This window comes from Saimiri boliviensis, chromosome 11 (assembly GCF_048565385.1).
Source record: "Saimiri boliviensis isolate mSaiBol1 chromosome 11, mSaiBol1.pri, whole genome shotgun sequence".
Lineage (NCBI taxonomy): Eukaryota > Metazoa > Chordata > Mammalia > Primates > Cebidae > Saimiri > Saimiri boliviensis.
Genome location: NC_133459.1, coordinates 14,878,391 through 14,887,075, shown reverse-complemented (window position 1 = coordinate 14,887,075; position 8,685 = coordinate 14,878,391).

The window sequence follows — 8,685 nt, the reverse complement described above, 5'->3', positions numbered from 1 at the left end:
CAGGCTAAATATAGGCCTGGCTGCCGGCCCTGCGCCCCGCCCCCACCCGGAAGAGTAATTATAGCCGTCCCATTCATTAAGCAACTAGTGTGTGCCAGGGGCGCTGCCCAGTCCCACGAGTCCTGCAAAGCGGGTACTGTGATAACTGTGTGCTGAGAAGGACGCGGAGGCTCAGCGAGGTCAGGCAGGTGGCCAAGGTCACCCGGCTTGGAAGTGGCAGGGTTAGGATGTGAATCCTTGCTGTGGCTCTGGAAAGCCCTCTGCTGGGTCAGTCTGGATCATCAGCTCCCCACAACCATGACAACCACCACAGGGAAAGGGGGTTCTCGCATCTTACAGCTTCTGGGATGGGCCTGGGAAGGAGGTAGGGGATACTGAAAAGACGCAGCTCTCTGGGGCTGGAAACCTGTGAGAAAGTCCAGGTCAGGTAGTACCAGAGACTGGGAGGGTCAGACCTAGAAGTTTTCCTCACTTTGAAGGCCTAGCCCAGGCCAAAGGCCTCCTCCTCCAGAAAGCCCTCCAGAGCTACCAGCTCAGAGTCACAGACAGAGCACAAAGAGCCCAGGCAGATGATGTTCAGAGCCCCTTCCAAAACCCTGTTTCCAAACTCAGATGAAAGTAGCGCATGCTCAGGAGCCTGAGGTGAGAGGATCGCTTGAGCCCCAGGTTTAGAGACCAGCCTGGGTAACATGGCAAGAACCCGTCTGTACACAAAATACGAAAATTAGCCGATATGGTGATGTGCACCTGTGGTCCCAGCTACTTGGGAGGTTGAGGTGGGAGGATCGCTGGAGCCCAGGAGATGGAGGCCTCAGCGAGCCATGATCACACCATTACACTCCATCCTGGGTGACACAGTGAGACCCTGACTCAAATAAAATAAAGTAAAAAATGACCAGGCTCACTCCTGCATTCCTAGCACTTTGGGAGGCTGAGGAGGGTGGATTGCCTGAGCTAGACAAATACAAAGCATTTATTTGAGACCAGCCTGGGCAACATGGCAAAACTGCATCTCCACAAAAAATACAAAAATTAACAGGGTATGGTAGCGCATGCCTGTAGCTCCAGCTAGTTGGGAGTTGATGCTGGAGGATCGCTTGAGCCCTGGAGGTTGAGGCAGTGAGCCATGTTTGAGCCACCACACTCCAGCCTAGGCAATGGAGTGAGAACCTGTCTCAAAAAAAAAAAAAAAAAAAAAAAAAGTGACCTGTAGGGAAAAGACCCCAGAAGAGCAGAGGCAGGAACCAAAGACCTCAGCCTATTTCCATATGAATAATGAAGAAGAAAGTAACTGGAAACATAACCGGTAGTAGTTATTAGTTATTCATAGGTGATCTTAGTTCTTCATAATTGAACTTAATTCTTTTTTTGTCTTTTTTTTTTTAAAGACGGCATTTCACCACATTGGTCAGGCTGGTCTTGAACCCTCGACCTCAGGTGATCCACCCGCCTTAGCCTCCAAAGTGCTTGGATTACAGGTGTGAGCCACCACGCCCGGCTGTGATCTTAATTCTTTTACTAAGGCCTCTCAGTTTGGAAGTGTGAACCTGGGGCGACATTGTGAAATGAAAGATTCTAAGGCAAGACACTTTAAGCCCTCTGCCACGCCTGCGTAAGGGCTGCTCAGAGCGCCTTGGCTGTGCGGCAGGCAGCGTCAGTGCTGGGAAGGAGCCTGCTGTTTAGCCAGCTAGGGAAGGAGACGTCCAAAATAGCTGAGACGTCTCCTTCCTCGGAAGAGTCAGGAGAAAACTCCACTTCTGCAAGCTCTTTCGGCAAGGCTTGATGGCTGTCAGGAAGGTCTGCAAACACCCAGGGGCTTAATTGTCTCTGTGATGCTGTGCTTCAGTGGTCACGTTCCACGTCAATCTCATGATCCGCTTCTGCATCTGGTTCCTTTTTCTTGTAAGAATGAATCAGTAAAAGTAACGTAAATCTTAATGTCTTTGTGACAAGTATGGAAAAAGTGCTGACGAACTATGCCACTTACCTCATCTCGGCTACGGAATATTCCTGAGCCCCTACCTGCATGGCTCTATCACTGTCACACCCTCTTTTACCCTGCTACTAGTCACCGACCTCCAAGACCACGCCCTACCTCCACCCTACCTTCCCTGCCCCCAGCTTTTGTACTCAACAAATTAAGTCAGAGTGTGCCGACACTCGGGGCTCCGCGCTTTGGCTGGCAGTGGACCCCTGGGGCCAAATGTACTTTTCTCTATCTCTGTGCCTTGTGTCTTTTATTTGTACAATTTCTCCTCTCCCCACCAGCAGGGAGAGGCTCACAGAACCCTGAAGGGCTGGACCCTACAGTGACCTTTTGTATTTGACATCTTTAACCTAGCATGTTTTCAAGATTCATCTATATTGTAGCATGGGCTAATAATCGGTTCCTTTTCAAGGCTGAGTCATACTGAGTTGCACAGCTAGGCCAAAATTTGCTTACATCAGTTGATGGATGCTTGGGTTGGTTCCACCCTCTGGTTTTGGTGACTAGTGCTACTCTGTGCACTCAGGCAGATTTTCTTTTTTTTTCTTTTTGAGATGGAGTTTCACTCTTGTCGCCCAGGCTGGAGTGCAATGGCACAATCTCAGCTCTCTGCAACCTCCACTTCCCAGGTTCAAGCTATTCTCCTGCCTCAGCCTCCTGTGTAGCTGGGATTACAGGCATGTACCACCACACCCAGCTATTTTGTATTTTTAGTAGAGATGGAGTTTCCCCAAGTTGGCCAGGCTGGTCTACCCGCCTCGGCCTCCCAAAGTGTTGGGATTACACCAGCCATTGCACCTGGCCATTAGTGCAGATTTTCATGTGGATGAATGTTTTCACTTTTATTGGGTATATATCTAGGAGCGGAATTTCTGGGTCCTCTTAAAGCTCCACATTTGTTTGAGGAACTGCCAGACTATTTTCCAAAGTGGTTGTACCATCTTACAGTCCCACTGAAGATTTTACTCAATTCATGGTTAATGAGGGAACCAGTAAGATGTTACAACCAGTTCAAAGAAGGCAAAGAACAGACAATATCTGTAGATCAGAGAGTATTGAAATGAACATGCACATAGAGGTAACGTTGCTTTCTTCCACAGTGGGGAAGGAGAATCCACTGGACTTAAGCAGGACAGGACAGAATTTTCTTGTCTATAGACAAGAAGTATTTTGCATTCCTATGGGTTACACACCATAGACAGAGCCGTAAAATAGCTCAAAGGCAAAGAAACATGCTCAATCCCTAGATAATCAGATAATGCATAGATTGTGTTGGATATTTTTTGCGATCTTTTGTGCTTATTCCAAAGTTTTCACGTCCCTGTCACCTTAGGTCTAAAGGAAATAATGGATACAGTGGTCCTTTTCCAAACCCAAAGTGCCTTGAATAGGTTTGAGTCCTCAAACTACAGAACAGACTCTACTAGGACCCTGCTTTGACAGCTGGTGCCTGCTTGTCAGGGTGCCCTTGGTTGCCCTCACCCAAACCAAAAAAGTTTAGTCTAGAATGAAAGTTTACTAGCCTGCAAAATAGCTCAATTTGTCTATTCTTATCAGCTTGCCTGACTACATAGGTCATAAGTCAAATACTTGAAAAAATCCTAAGCTGACTATGATTGCAATGCATTGTGGGCTGCCACAAAATGTACCTCTAAAGAAAACACCTAAAAACCCCTACCCAACAACCAATAGGTGACATCTGGGAAGACTGTGACCCCACAGCCACGGTACTCAGCTTATGAGGAACCAGGGAGGGACCTGCGCACTAGGGGATAGATTGCTTGTTGTGACTGTGCTGGGTGTGCCTGCCTACCAGACACTCCATCTTGCAAGACCATCGTTAAAAGTCTCTCTTCCGCCGGGCACGGCGGCTCAAACCTGTAATCCCAGCACTTTGGGAGGCCGAGGCGGGTGGATCACGAGGTCAAGAGATCGAGACCATCCTGGTCAACATGGTGAAACCCCGTCTCTACTAAAAATACAAAAAATTAGCTGGGCATGGTGGTGCGTGCCTGTAGTCCCAGCTACTCAGGAGGCTGAGGCAGGAGAATTGCCTGAGCCCAGGAGGCGGAGGTTGCGGTGAGCCGAGATCGCGCCATTGCACTCCAGCCTGGGTAACAAGAGCGAGACTCTGTCTCAAAAAAAAAAAAAAAAAGTCTCTCTTCCATGCCAGGCATGGTGATTCATGCCTGTAATCCCAGCACGAGGCTGAGGTGGGTGGACTATGAGGTCAGGAGTTTGAGAGCAGCCCGACCAACATGGTGAAACCCCATCTGTACAAAAAATACAAAAATTAGCCAGGTATAGTGATATAGACCTGTAATCCCAGCTACTCAGGAGGCTGAGGCAGGAGAATCGCTTGAACACGGGAGGTGGAGGTTGTATTGAGCCAAGATCACTCTATCGCACTCCAGTCTGGGTGACAGAGTCAGACTCCGTCTCAAAAAAAAAAAAAAAAAAAAAAGGCTCTCTTCGGCTGTTTTCCGTGCCTCTGAGTCCATTCTTTGGGTTTGGACGGGTAAGTTGGTTTCTCACAGGCCTGATGACCTGGTCTCATACCTCACCTCCCCAGACCAGCTTCATCACCCACCTCTATCCCAATGCAGTCCCACTGCCAGTCTCAGCCTCTGACCAGAGCTCCAACAGGGAATGGGCCATCACCTGCCCGCCTCCCCCCGGCAAGTCCCACAGTCCCTCACGTGACATCCACCTCCTGAGCCTGTCATCTCCCCGTGTCCCCACTGGCTCCTCCACTTGTATGTCCTATCTCAGCTAGGGCCGCACCACCCATTCGGTCCCCAGACACTCCCCACATGCTGCCAAGTCCTTGGCTGCATCCTTGGAAAATGGTCATTCTTCACTCACTCATTCAACAGATATGACCGGTGTGTTTACAGCACAGTGCGGGCCTGCAAGCCCGGTGCGCAATCACACTACCTGGGGTTTGGATTTGGGCTCTACCGATTTCCAGTTAGTGACCTTGGGCAAAGTATTCAACCTCTCTGCACCTCAGCTTCCTCTGTAAAATGGCATGGGAAGTCATGCCAACCACACGTGACTGGGGTTAGGTGAACTGATGGGGCGTGGGGTGCATATTTAATTGTCTAGTAATCACGACAGCTATAGTAATTGACGACATCAACAGTAATGATGACAGCTCCCTTTAAGGGGCAAGTATAAGTGCCTGGTCCCTCTGACTTCTCACCATGACCCCCAGGGTTCAACTCTGAAATGTCACTTTGCTGGGTGCCTGACATAGAGTAAACATTCATTATTCCGGATGAAAGGAGTCTTGGTTAGAATGAGTTTGGCTTCTGAAAAACAGATCCACCAGGCGGCTGGTCTCAAGGCTCTGGCCCGAGACCCGGCAGGTCCACGCCTTCCCTGTCCAGACCTGGACCCAGTGTCCTCCAGTCTGATGAGAGGGTGACACCTGCTGCTGAAAAGCTGGATGTGCAGCCACATCCTTTTTCCTTGAGGGTCTCAAACTCTCTCTGCAGCCTTGTCCTTTGGGTCTCCAGGAGAGGGGAAGAAGCGTATGTCACCCAGACTGCACTGTATCCTCCCCTCTATCCCAAAGCATTACTCTCCTTTGTTTGGATTAAGGCTCAACCTCCTGTGCCTCCTCCCCTGCAGGCAGAAGGGTTGGAGGCATCCTTTGCAAAGATGTGCCTGGCCATGATGCTTTCTGCTCAGTTTCCAGTGCTGCCATCTGGGAATAAGATCTAAAGGTCTGGCCGGGCGCTGTGGCTTACGCTGTAATTCCAGCACTTTGGGAGGGCAGCAGGGGTGTGGTGGTGGGGCGGATCACTTGAGGTCAGGAGTTCAAGACTAGCCTGGCAAACATGGTGAAACCCTGTCTCTACTGAAAATACGAAAAATTGGCCGGATGCAGTGGCTCATGCCTGTAATCCCAGCACTTTGGGAGGCTGAGGCAGGCAGATCACCTGAGGTCAGGAGTTCAAGACTAGTCTGACCAATATGATGAAACCCTGTCTCTACTAAAAATATAAAAAATTAGCCAGGCATGGTGGGGGGTGCCCATAATCCCAGCTACTTGGGAGGCTAACGCAGGAGAATTGCTTAAATCCAGGAGGCAGAGGTTGCAGTGAGTTGCGGTCGCACCATTGCACTCCAGCCTGGGCGAGAGAGTGAGACTTCATCTCAAAAAAAAAAAGAAACCATAAAAACTAAAGGTCTCGTTGCACCCTGCCAGGCCTCACGGGATGCAGCTCCTGCCACTTTTCTTTTTTCTTTTTCTTTTCTTGTTTTTTTTTTTTTTCTTTTTTCTGTTTTTTCCTTTGAGACAGCTTTTCTCCATTACCCAGGCTGGAATGCAGTGGCAAGGTCTCAGCTCACTGCAACCTCTGCCTCCCAGGTTCAAGAGATTCTCATGCCTCAGCCTCCCAAGTAGCTGGGATTATAGGCACCAGCCACCATGGCTGGCTAATTTTTGTATTTTTAGTAGAGATAGGGTTTCACCAAGTTGGCCAGGCTGGTCTCAAACTCCTGACCTCAGGTGATCCTTTCCCTGCACTGCCGTCTCGGCCTCCCAAAGTGCTGGGATTACAGGCAGGAACCCGCGTGCCTGACCTCCTGCCACTTTTCTGATCTGTTTGTTGTGTGTGTGCGCATTGCTTGTCTCCCCCAACTAGAGGATAAGCTGTTTCGTGGCTGGGCCTCATTGTCTTATTCATTGCTCCATCGCATGGTCTAGCCTAGAGCCTGGCATTCAGTGGGTGCCCAATAAATATTTGGTGAGTAAATGAATAAATGATGATTACCCTAGCCAGACTGAATGACAGGTCCTTCTGCCTAGAGAACTCCCCACTGGCTCCCCCACCCCACTCTTTTGTATACCTTAGTCACTGGTCAGATCTCACTTTAGGCATCACTTCCTGCAGGAAGCCCTCCCTGATCTCCTCTCTCCAGAGTGGGCTGCGTGCCCTCCAGCATCACTCTGTTTTGCCCTAACTCTGTTTTGCCCTCACTTTTTTTTTTTTTTTTCTTTTTGAGATCAATTTTCACTCTTGTTGCCTAGGCTGGAGTGCAATGGCGTGATCTCAGCTCACCACAACCTCCACCTCCCGGGTTCAAGCGATTCTCCTGCCTCAGCCTCCGAAGTAACTGGGATTACAGATATGTACCACCATGCCTGGGTAATTTTGTATTTTTAGTAGAGACGAGGTTTCTCCCTGTTGGTCAGGCTGGTCTCAAACTCCTGACCTCAGGTGATCCGCCCCTCCCCTCCCCCGGACTCCCAAAGTGCTGCTGGGATTACAGCCATGAGTCACCACCCCCGGCCAATTGTCTGCCTTCTTTCTGGCTTCCTCCACCTGGCTGTGAGTTCCTTGAGGACAGAGTTACATTTATTCTCTGTGGGTCTCTGTCTAGAAGAGATGCTGCCAAGAGGATATGTACCTTACAGTTATGAGCAAGAACATGAACACCTGTCTTGCCTGAGTGCTAATCTCAACAGTACCAGTCTATGGAACTTTGAGTGCATTCTTGGACCTCTCTGTGCCTCAGCTCTCTAACCTATAAAATGGTCACAAATATAGAGCCCATGTCATTTATCTGACACAGAGTAAATGATCAATACATGTTAAATGTTAGTGGTTGGTATTTGTAGGAACCTAGTAAAATAGTCATTGAATAAATTAATGACCGGGTACAGTGGCTCACACCTGTAATCTGAGCACTTTGGGAAGGTGAGGCAGGACGATAGCTTGAGGCAAGGAGTTCAAGACCAGCCTGGGCAGCACAGTGAGACTGCCTCTCTACTAAAACTCAAAGAAGTTAAGCTGGGCGTAGTGGTGCACCTTTAATCTCAGCTTCTTGGGAGGCTGAGGCAGGAGGATCACTTGAGCCCAGGAGTTTGAGGCTGCATTGAGCTGTGATTGTTCCACTGCACTCCAGCCTGGGTGATAGAGTGAGATCCTGTCTCTAAAATAAAATAAATAAATAAATAAAAACTCTGATTTTTATCTGGGAGCCTTGAAACTGACTTCCTTAAATAGGTTGATTTAGGGTTTCACACAGCACTGTGCCTCTCTTAGACTTACACACACCCTCACCCATGCCAGTAACCCCACCTCCTGCTCAGGGAACATGGTTGCCTTGAGGGCAGTGAACCTCGTCCAGCCACCTTTTTTTTTTAAATCCCTAGAGGGCACCTTGAGCCTGGTATGCAGTAGATGCTCAATAAATATCTCTTATTTTCATTAGTTCAAGTATGATACTCGATTTCTGAGCACCTCCCTCCCTTTTGAGAAGCCAGTTGCCCTTAGTTCCCATCTCAGATTCCCAGGTCCCACCCGGACTGCCTTCTGGGATGGAGTCTCCTGGAGCCAATTTCCCTGAGCCTCCCAGCCCCCACTGGCATGCCCTTGAATCTCCCTGTGTGCTGTCCCATGCCTTTGCAGTGACCTACACACTTGCCTCTGAGCCAAGATGGCAGCAAGCCCATCACGCTGGGGCATGCTGACCACCTGCTCTGGCCTGCCCTGGGGTAAGATGACTGCAGGTGGCCCTGGGGAGGGTGGATTCTCTCAGTGCTGGCTCCTTCTCATCTTTCACATCACACTTTGTTACCTATGCAGAGAGGCCCTTCCCAAGCACTGTATCGGGAAAGCTCTTCACCCCCATCACTCTCCATCTAGCATCTTGTTTCAGTTCCCACCCAGCATTCATCACTG